Here is an 8,205-nt window from a genome sequence, read left to right as displayed (position 1 = left end):
TCTCCCCCCCCAGCCCAGGAGATCCAATATTTCCTGCCTACTCCAAACTGGAGTGTGTCTGGAATATGTAGCAGGCATGGTTGGCTTGGCAGTTGCACACAATGATGGAGAGCTGCTAGGTGTGCTCACCAAACTGGACAATCAGGAAAAGACATTTCAAAGATGCATGGGGCTTTAGAGGGGAGGCGGATCTTCTGGTCTCTGTGACGGAGTTCACAATTGTGACCAGAGCAGTCAGTGTCGGGCATTGTGGGACAGCTGCTGGAGGACTGTTAGGGTTGACATAAGTAACACAGTGTCTACACTCATATTGCGTGAACCTTAGTACATTGACCATGGCTCAATGCTACTCTTGGAGGTGGCGTTACTGTGTTCCTGTAACAGGGCACTTACATCAGTGGGAGACAAATTTAAGTGTAGACACATGCACAACTAGGTAGACACAAGGCAGCTTACATCAACCTAACTTTGTAGTGTAGACCAGGCCCAGGTAACAAATCCATAACTAATTAGTGTGTCCCAGGCTCTCTTCTTTCTTCTGAAGAAGGAATGGACAGGAAAAAATATGTGCAGGAAATGTATACAGACAGAATGGGTTAGAGAATAAATCCCTTATCAGGTTCAGCTTCATATAATGGGGAAGTGGGAAGGGCAGATACAGTTTTATTTTGTTATATAAAACTGTAATTTCATTTATTTGTACATGTAGCTGTAGAGGGCCTGATCTGAATCAAATGGAGTCTTTCTACTGACATTCAGTGGGATATGGATCAGTCCACCAGAATAAATTCAGAATAACTTCATTAGAGTTAAATTTGTGTTTAAGGCATTGCATGTGAGATCAAAATTAGGCCCACAGTGATAATCTGAAACTCAGTGTTCCCAAAGTACCATCTCCTTCTATTTAAATAGAGTTAAAGTTCAAACCACCATGATACATCTTCAGAATGTATCCTTGTACTAGCAAGTAATGCAGTGTTTATTACTATAGAATTGCCAGCATATGGTTACATTGTTTAAATAGCTTCTGATTCTTAACTGAATATAGCAACAAAATCTGCAGGTGGGCCAATGTGCTAATCAATATTTCAGTTTGTGAAGACTCTTTAAGCTGTAGGGAGAAAACTGCTTCTTTCCTGGTTTAACTAAATATTTTCTTATTTTTTATCCTTTCTGTTCTGTGATGTGTGGTCTCCAATAGCTCACCATCTTGAAAGGATTTGTGATAAGGATTTGTGGTTTCTCCAGTGCTGCTTCTAACTATGGGCAGCTTTGGACCTAAATCCAGTTCACCCTTCTCTCAAGGTTACACCATTCTTTCCATCAGACATTATCAGCTGTAATTAATTATTTTTTCCTCCTCCCATTACGGATGCCGGGGATTAGTTATGATCAGCCAGTTATGACCAGCTGCTTGCACAATGGAGATGAACTGCATTTCAATTTATTTTTATCGCATGTTCTTCTCCAGGCTATATCATTAGCATTTTCTTTATCATGAGCTGCTGACAACTCTGGGGAAAATTTTGAAAATCATTCCATTTAGAAACTATTTTGCTTAAAAAAAATCTGAGATGCACAACCGTCTCTAAACATGATGTTTCTATTTCAAAGTTTGCCAGTCGGGCCTTGTCTGTGGTTGCAAAATTCAGACCTGTAATTCATCACATGTGGTAACAACAATGGAAGTGCTAGTGGTGAAAGGGCTCAGGTATCTTTATCACCATGTCAAGGTTAAACAGCAAGGTGGTAAAAATACCTGTGTCGTGTCTATAAAAGTGCTTCCACTATGGATAATTATGCAGGTGAATTTTTCAAGTGCATTCATCCCCCAAATGTCTGTGGGTCTTTAATGCATTGCAGGCCAGATGGTAATGTTCATATCGTTAAGGCACTTGTAGGCAGACATAAATGGCTTAATGGCATGCACAGAATGTGTTCAAATCCAGGAGGAGATGTTTCTAGGGGAGTCTGATGTCCGCTGTGATGAAGAAAGCAAACATGATGTGGATGTCAATGTAAATTAAAGAAGGTGGGTACTAGATCTTATTGAGACTCATCTGCTATATCATTGCCATGGAAAGGAAACAACTGCTAATGAACAGGATCCAGCTCTGAGAACAAGGAAAGTGATGCTAAACATTAATAATGTAAGTGCTGAAGCAGTTGGTTTTACTGGAAAAGGGAAGGCCAGTTGACCTACAGTAACTAAAGAAATGTCATGGTTCAGAGAAATTATAAATCAGGAGAAATGAGATCATGTAGGCCAATGATAACAAAATATGAAAGACATTCTTGGCCAATTGGCTTTTTCCTGTCCAGAGAATGTGCTGTAACATTCATGTTTTACTGGCAGACATGACTGCCTCCAATGAAAGCTAACATGTTTTGTGGTGCAAAGATGGGAGCTCTTAACGTTCCTGTGCAAAGTGATTACAAAAAATTGCTAAACGTAGTGTCCTGAACATATTTGTTAAACAATCCCCAGTGCAGTACTGGTGCCTCCAGCAAAAGGGTAACAGTGACATAGCTAATGGGGAATGAGGAAGAAACAGACATTTAAAGACCCTTCCCCCAAAAAATATGTTGCAGGGGTTCTTTTATCTGTTAAGCCACTTGCCATATGCAATGCTTCCAGGCTTCTGTGTAGCAAACCTCTGTAATGGAAACTGCCAGTTCTGTTCTGATGTGGATCATGGGGAGATGAATTCAGGGTATTGGAGAGCAGAAGCTCACTAACTCTGAAACTGACCAGATGCAAGCTGACTCACCAATTTACTTTTCCTTCCTACTTCTAAAAAATAAAATAAATAAAAATCTAGTGCTCAATCAGGAAAAAAAAAATTCCTTGGGTCATTTGCAACCTAAGATTTGCCTTGCCCTTGCCCTCACTGCTAAAAATAGTTATGAAGAGTCTCCATCCCACCTTTTCCGCCAGTAAATAAGATTCTCATTCTGCGTTCACTTCCAGTGCCTAGCATCACAGTGGGCCCCAGAAGCAGTGTAGGAAAGTCCTGCTCAGAGTCTGCAGCTCTAGGCTAGAGCATGCCCAGTACAGATGGAAGTAAGTTGGATAGTTAAGCAGTGTGACAGGCTTCCAAGGGAGTTTGTGCAATCCCCAGCAGTGAAGGTTTTTAAGACAGGTTAGATAAACACCTATAAGGGATGGTCTAGGTTTATTTGGTCCTGCCTCTGTGCAACCCAAGGCCTCTTCCAACCCTTTATTTCTGTGATCCTATAATTATTGGATAATTTTGCTGTCAAACTCTAACAAGTCTCTACTGAGCATGTGAGAACTGAGATTTTTTTCAAAGGCTTATAACTGGGCCAAATTTGAATAGTTTTTCACCGGGACCGCAAATGGCACATCCCTGTCACAAAGTCACCCTTCTGCTAAATTCAAGTCCCTGGCCCAAGGCGTCTCAATTACACAACTGCAAGAAATTTTTTAACATGGGCAAAAAATGTGTTTTTCCCTAATTGCATTCTCAGAAGTGGTTGAACCATTTTAACTGAAACTTTCCAGAACAATTCAGCTTTAGGCAAACACCTGGCATGGAAATGTTCAGCCCAAATGGTTGAAGTTTGGCAAAATTATAAGAACTGAATACAGGGTCTTATAATAGATAGTGTTGGGCAACCTTAAGTATAGGCAGCACTACCAGTTCCTTCTGTAATAAATAACTCTCCTGGACTTCCCTTGGCATACATGGAACACAACACTACAAGCTGCTAGATAGGTGTACCTAGAAAAATATTGTATAGCATTACTTGAGAGATAGTATGTGATCACATAACAGACAATATGATCTCAGAACAAAGAGCCAGGAACACGTGTGGATCTCAGAACAAAGAGCCAGGAACACGTGTGGATCTGTTTCCATCCCACCTGTCACTGAATTGCACTAATCTCCTGTTTATATGTTTTTCTTATCTGCATACTCTGGACAGTATTTACTCACCCCGCAGAGAAGCTGAGAGATTAGTCTGTTTAGACAATTTTCTCTAGATACAAAGTGTTCCATAAGGGAAAGTTATTTCATGGTTTCTGGAAGTTACTTGAGTATTGGGGCACTAAGGCTGAGAGAAGCCCCAGGAACAAGAGAATTACATGAAAGTGACTTTTTCCCAGTTGGCAGACTGGCTATGTCCACACATTCTTTACATATGCCTCAGGGTGTGCATCACAGAGAAAGGAGGTGTGTGTAACAGCAACATCCTGTTTGCGTGCAAGAGCAGGCACCTCTCCCAAGTCACTAATAATTAGATGTGGGGGGAGGTGGGTAGGGGAAATTGTGTGTAGAAAATACTGTTCTAAAATCCTTTCCTATAGTGAGTAGTTAGAGACAAAATTATGCAACCTCTGGCATTAGAGTTCTATTGAGAACACTGATTTATTTTTGCTCGAGAGGATAGGTGCTGTTAACTTTTCTGAGGGGAAAATGGCTGACAACAGACTTGCAAAAAATAATTTTTTTGTTGTTAATCCTGTGGCAAGGCTGTTATCATCTTACTTTTGTTTCCTGTTTCTCCACTTCACTCTTCTTACAATTAAGTTCAAGTGACTCAAAAGATAAACCACAACCACAGGTCTGTCTATGGTAGCAATCCCCCAAGCAACTCAGTGTGAGTCTGACCTTTTCACGACATCCTTTAACTCTTTGTGCTCCATGTCTTCCCTATTTTGCATGACTAGGGTGACCAGATGTCCCAGTAAAATCGGGACTGTCCTGATATTTAACCCTTTGTCCTGCATCCCAATCAATGTACCATCGAGACGCCATTTGTCCCGATATTCAGGTAAGGTGGGAGTGGGAGGGAGGTGCTGACTCCGTGGGTGCTCCACGGTTGGACCCCCCCCCTTGGGGAAAAATTACAGCCAAGCTCCCTTCGCCTTGTCTCCTTCTCCTTCCAGTGCGCCATGTCCCCACTCCTCCCCCTGTCCAGTGCTTCCCTCCGCATAACAGCTGTTTGGCGACGCTTAGCGCTTTCCAGGATGGAGGAGCGGGGACACACCACACTCAGAGGAGGGGGTGGAGAAGAGGCAGGGCAGGGGTGGGGACTTGCGGGAAGTGGGTGGAATGGGGGTAGAATAAGGGCGGATGCTTGGGTGGGAAGAGGCGGGGAGTGGGCAAGCACCCACCCGGCAGAGGGGAAGTTGGTGCCGGAGAGGTGAGTGGCAGGCAGGGGGGTGAAGAGGCGAGTGTTGGGCGGGGCGGGGCGAGGAGGCGAGTGGTGGGTGGGGGACTGAGGGAGGGATGCAGCAAGCCAGCAGAGGGCCAGGGGATGAGGAAGGGCCTGGTGGGGGGGGGGGCGAGCGGGGAGAGGGCGGGACCTGTGGCAGAGTGGGGGTGGACTGTGGGCAGAGCTGATGGCACCCCAATGTGTCTCGATATTTTAGTGTTGTGATCTGGTCACCCTATGCATGACCTCAGTGGATAGTGGCAGATCACTTTGCAACACCTTTTTGTATCTGCTGACTGGTACCATGTGAATCCTTGCAAAGCTCACTGCATTCTGATGGGAGTCACGGAGCCTGGCTTATTTAAGTCAAAGGGAGTTTTGCCATCGACTTCAGTGAGGCCAGGATTTTCATGCCCATCTGGTATCTTGGCATGGAGGAAACCTAGAAAACAACAGAAACTTTATACCCATGCAAAAAAAATGCATGAACTTTTTTGTGACCTTCAAAAGAAAAGTAAGTAAAGAATCACTTATAGCATCATAGAAAGCAATTCAAACATCTGAATACTAGCTCATCTCCTACAAGTCCTTATTTACCGGCACTGCAATAATTCCATTTATGTATTCAAGATTAATTCTAGGATAATCTTAATGAGGAAAAAAAAACCACCCTAAGAAGGCTATAGGAGAATATTACAGAGAGTGCATTACACTAATAGAAAACTGAAATAGCTCACAGACAGACACACACTCCCCTCTCTGGTTGGAGGGAAATTAATCAAATATTCATAAAGGTGACATAACTTATAAGTGCCATAGTTACCCTTTGATAAAATGGGGATAGCTATTATTCTGCTACTTTGAAAAATGCTGTTGATGGAACATGCGATATAATTCTCTTCTTGTTATGTTGGTTTTTCAGCAAAATAAATCTTTAAGAGTTACAAATTATTGCCTTCCAAATTTTCTGCACTTTAAGAACCTGGGGTGAAATTCTGGTTCCACTAAGATCAATGGGAGTTTTGTTATTTATTTTCTCAGAGTCACAATTTCACCCTAGATGTGTAAATGTATGCATGAAAATAGGAAGAGTGTGTATATGTCTGTAGTGCAGGGGAGGGGGTACCTGGGGAAAGATGGGAGTGGTGCGTTTACATCGCATTTGGAAACTTTAACCATCAAAGGAGAGGGAGTTAGAAGAAATTGGCTTTTGGAGTGTGTGAAGGTGCTTGACTTGATTTAAGAGTCTGCAGAGACATCTACCCATGGGAAACAAGACTCGGGGAGGAGCAATGAAGAATTCAAAGCAAGGTTCTGGCTTGAGCTGGATACTGCAAGAAGCAAAGTAGCATATATAAATTCAAGACACTCCCATTAAAAAGAGGCAACCCTAGGAAGACTTCAAGAAAGCCTATACAGATGAAATATAACTCTGAGGGCCTATTGTAATTATGCAAAGTGTGGGCCATTAATGGTGGTTTGGAATCTTGATGGCTGTAGAGGGCCTGATCTGAATCAAATGACTGTGGTTGGCTCTGTTTGCAGCAGGCCTTCCTGTGAGTCAGGCTGGGAGGAATGAAGGCTTGGGGTCTTACAGTGACATGTGATCATATCACCTGAACTGGAATCTATCTTTAACCTCGGGTTTTTCCATTGCGAAGGAGGGTGGGAATCCAGAGGGACAAAGGATTCCCGCCTTATGCAAAAGATATATAAGTGGGTGGAGCAGAACAAAAAGGGGATGGCCATCATGAGAAATCCCCTAGCTACCACCTGATTTAGAACAAGGGCTGGACCAGGGCAAAGGATTGTGCCCAGACTAGGAAGGCGTCCAGTCTGTGAAAGAAACTTATTGAAACGTCTCTGAGGGGTGAGATTGTATCTGTATTCAGTTTTATTACTGTACTAGACCTAGACTTGCGTGTTTTGTTTTATTTTGCTTGGTAATTCGCTTTGTTCTGTCTGTCACTATTTGGAACCACTTAAATCCTACTTTCTGTATTTAACAAAATCACTTTTTACTTATTAATTAACCCAGAGTATGTATTAATACCAGGGGTGGGGGGAGGGCAAACAGCTGTGCATATGGGTCTATCAGTGTTATAGAGGGTGAACAATTTATGAGTTTATGCTGTATAAGCTTTATACAGGGTAAAACGGATTTATTTGCGGTTTAGAACCCATTGGGAGTTGGGGATCTGAGTGTTAAAAACAGGAACGCTTCTTAAGTTGCTTTCCATTAAGTCTGCAGCTTTGGGGCATGTGGTTTAGATCCTGGGTCTGTGTTGGAACAGACTGGCATGTCTGGCTCAACAAGACAGGGTGCTGGAGTCCCAAGCTTTGCAGGGAAAGCAGGGGCAGAAGTAGTCTTGGCACATCAGTTGGCAGCCCCACGCGGTTTTCTATGATCCAACCCGTCACAAATGTAACCAAATTATCCTCTAGCAACTCCTCCTAACATTTTGTTGCAAGGGTAGAGGGAAAACTGCCAAGAGCTGTACTTTATCCAACCTGTTTACTCTCTCCCCCTCATTTTGAAATGCAACAAAACCAATTTGTCTGCCAGCTGGTTAGTGAATTTTGCACAACAACAACAACACAAAAACAAAAGAACCACATGTTATCAAAAGTATCAAAGTATCAGACACTCCAAGTACAGTCAAGGTAGGCTGCCTCCAAGATGGCAGAACTTTGTTACTAGTGTAATTCAGCCGATCAACCTATGGAAGCCATACTTCTGGGGAGGGACTGGAGAATTACCTCTTTGCCACATGGCGTTATCTGCCTTGATGCTTTTCATGTGTATGTTTGAAATATATAATCTAATCATCTAGTCTGGATGAACATTGTCTTCCCACAGGGCCGCCCTTCTCAATGGGCCCTACTTTCATTGAACTTTGAGAAGAGAATGTCAAAACAGCTCCCTTGCCTTAATCAGACAGATGCACCTTTCACTGTTTGCTCTTTTGCTTCTGAGGTGCCAGCCTTGTGAGCCATGTGGCAGTGAGATTTCAAGGGATA

The sequence above is a fragment of the Mauremys mutica genome, chromosome 7, assembly GCF_020497125.1.
Source record: "Mauremys mutica isolate MM-2020 ecotype Southern chromosome 7, ASM2049712v1, whole genome shotgun sequence".
Taxonomy (NCBI): domain Eukaryota; kingdom Metazoa; phylum Chordata; order Testudines; family Geoemydidae; genus Mauremys; species Mauremys mutica.
This window is presented reverse-complemented; position numbering follows the sequence as displayed.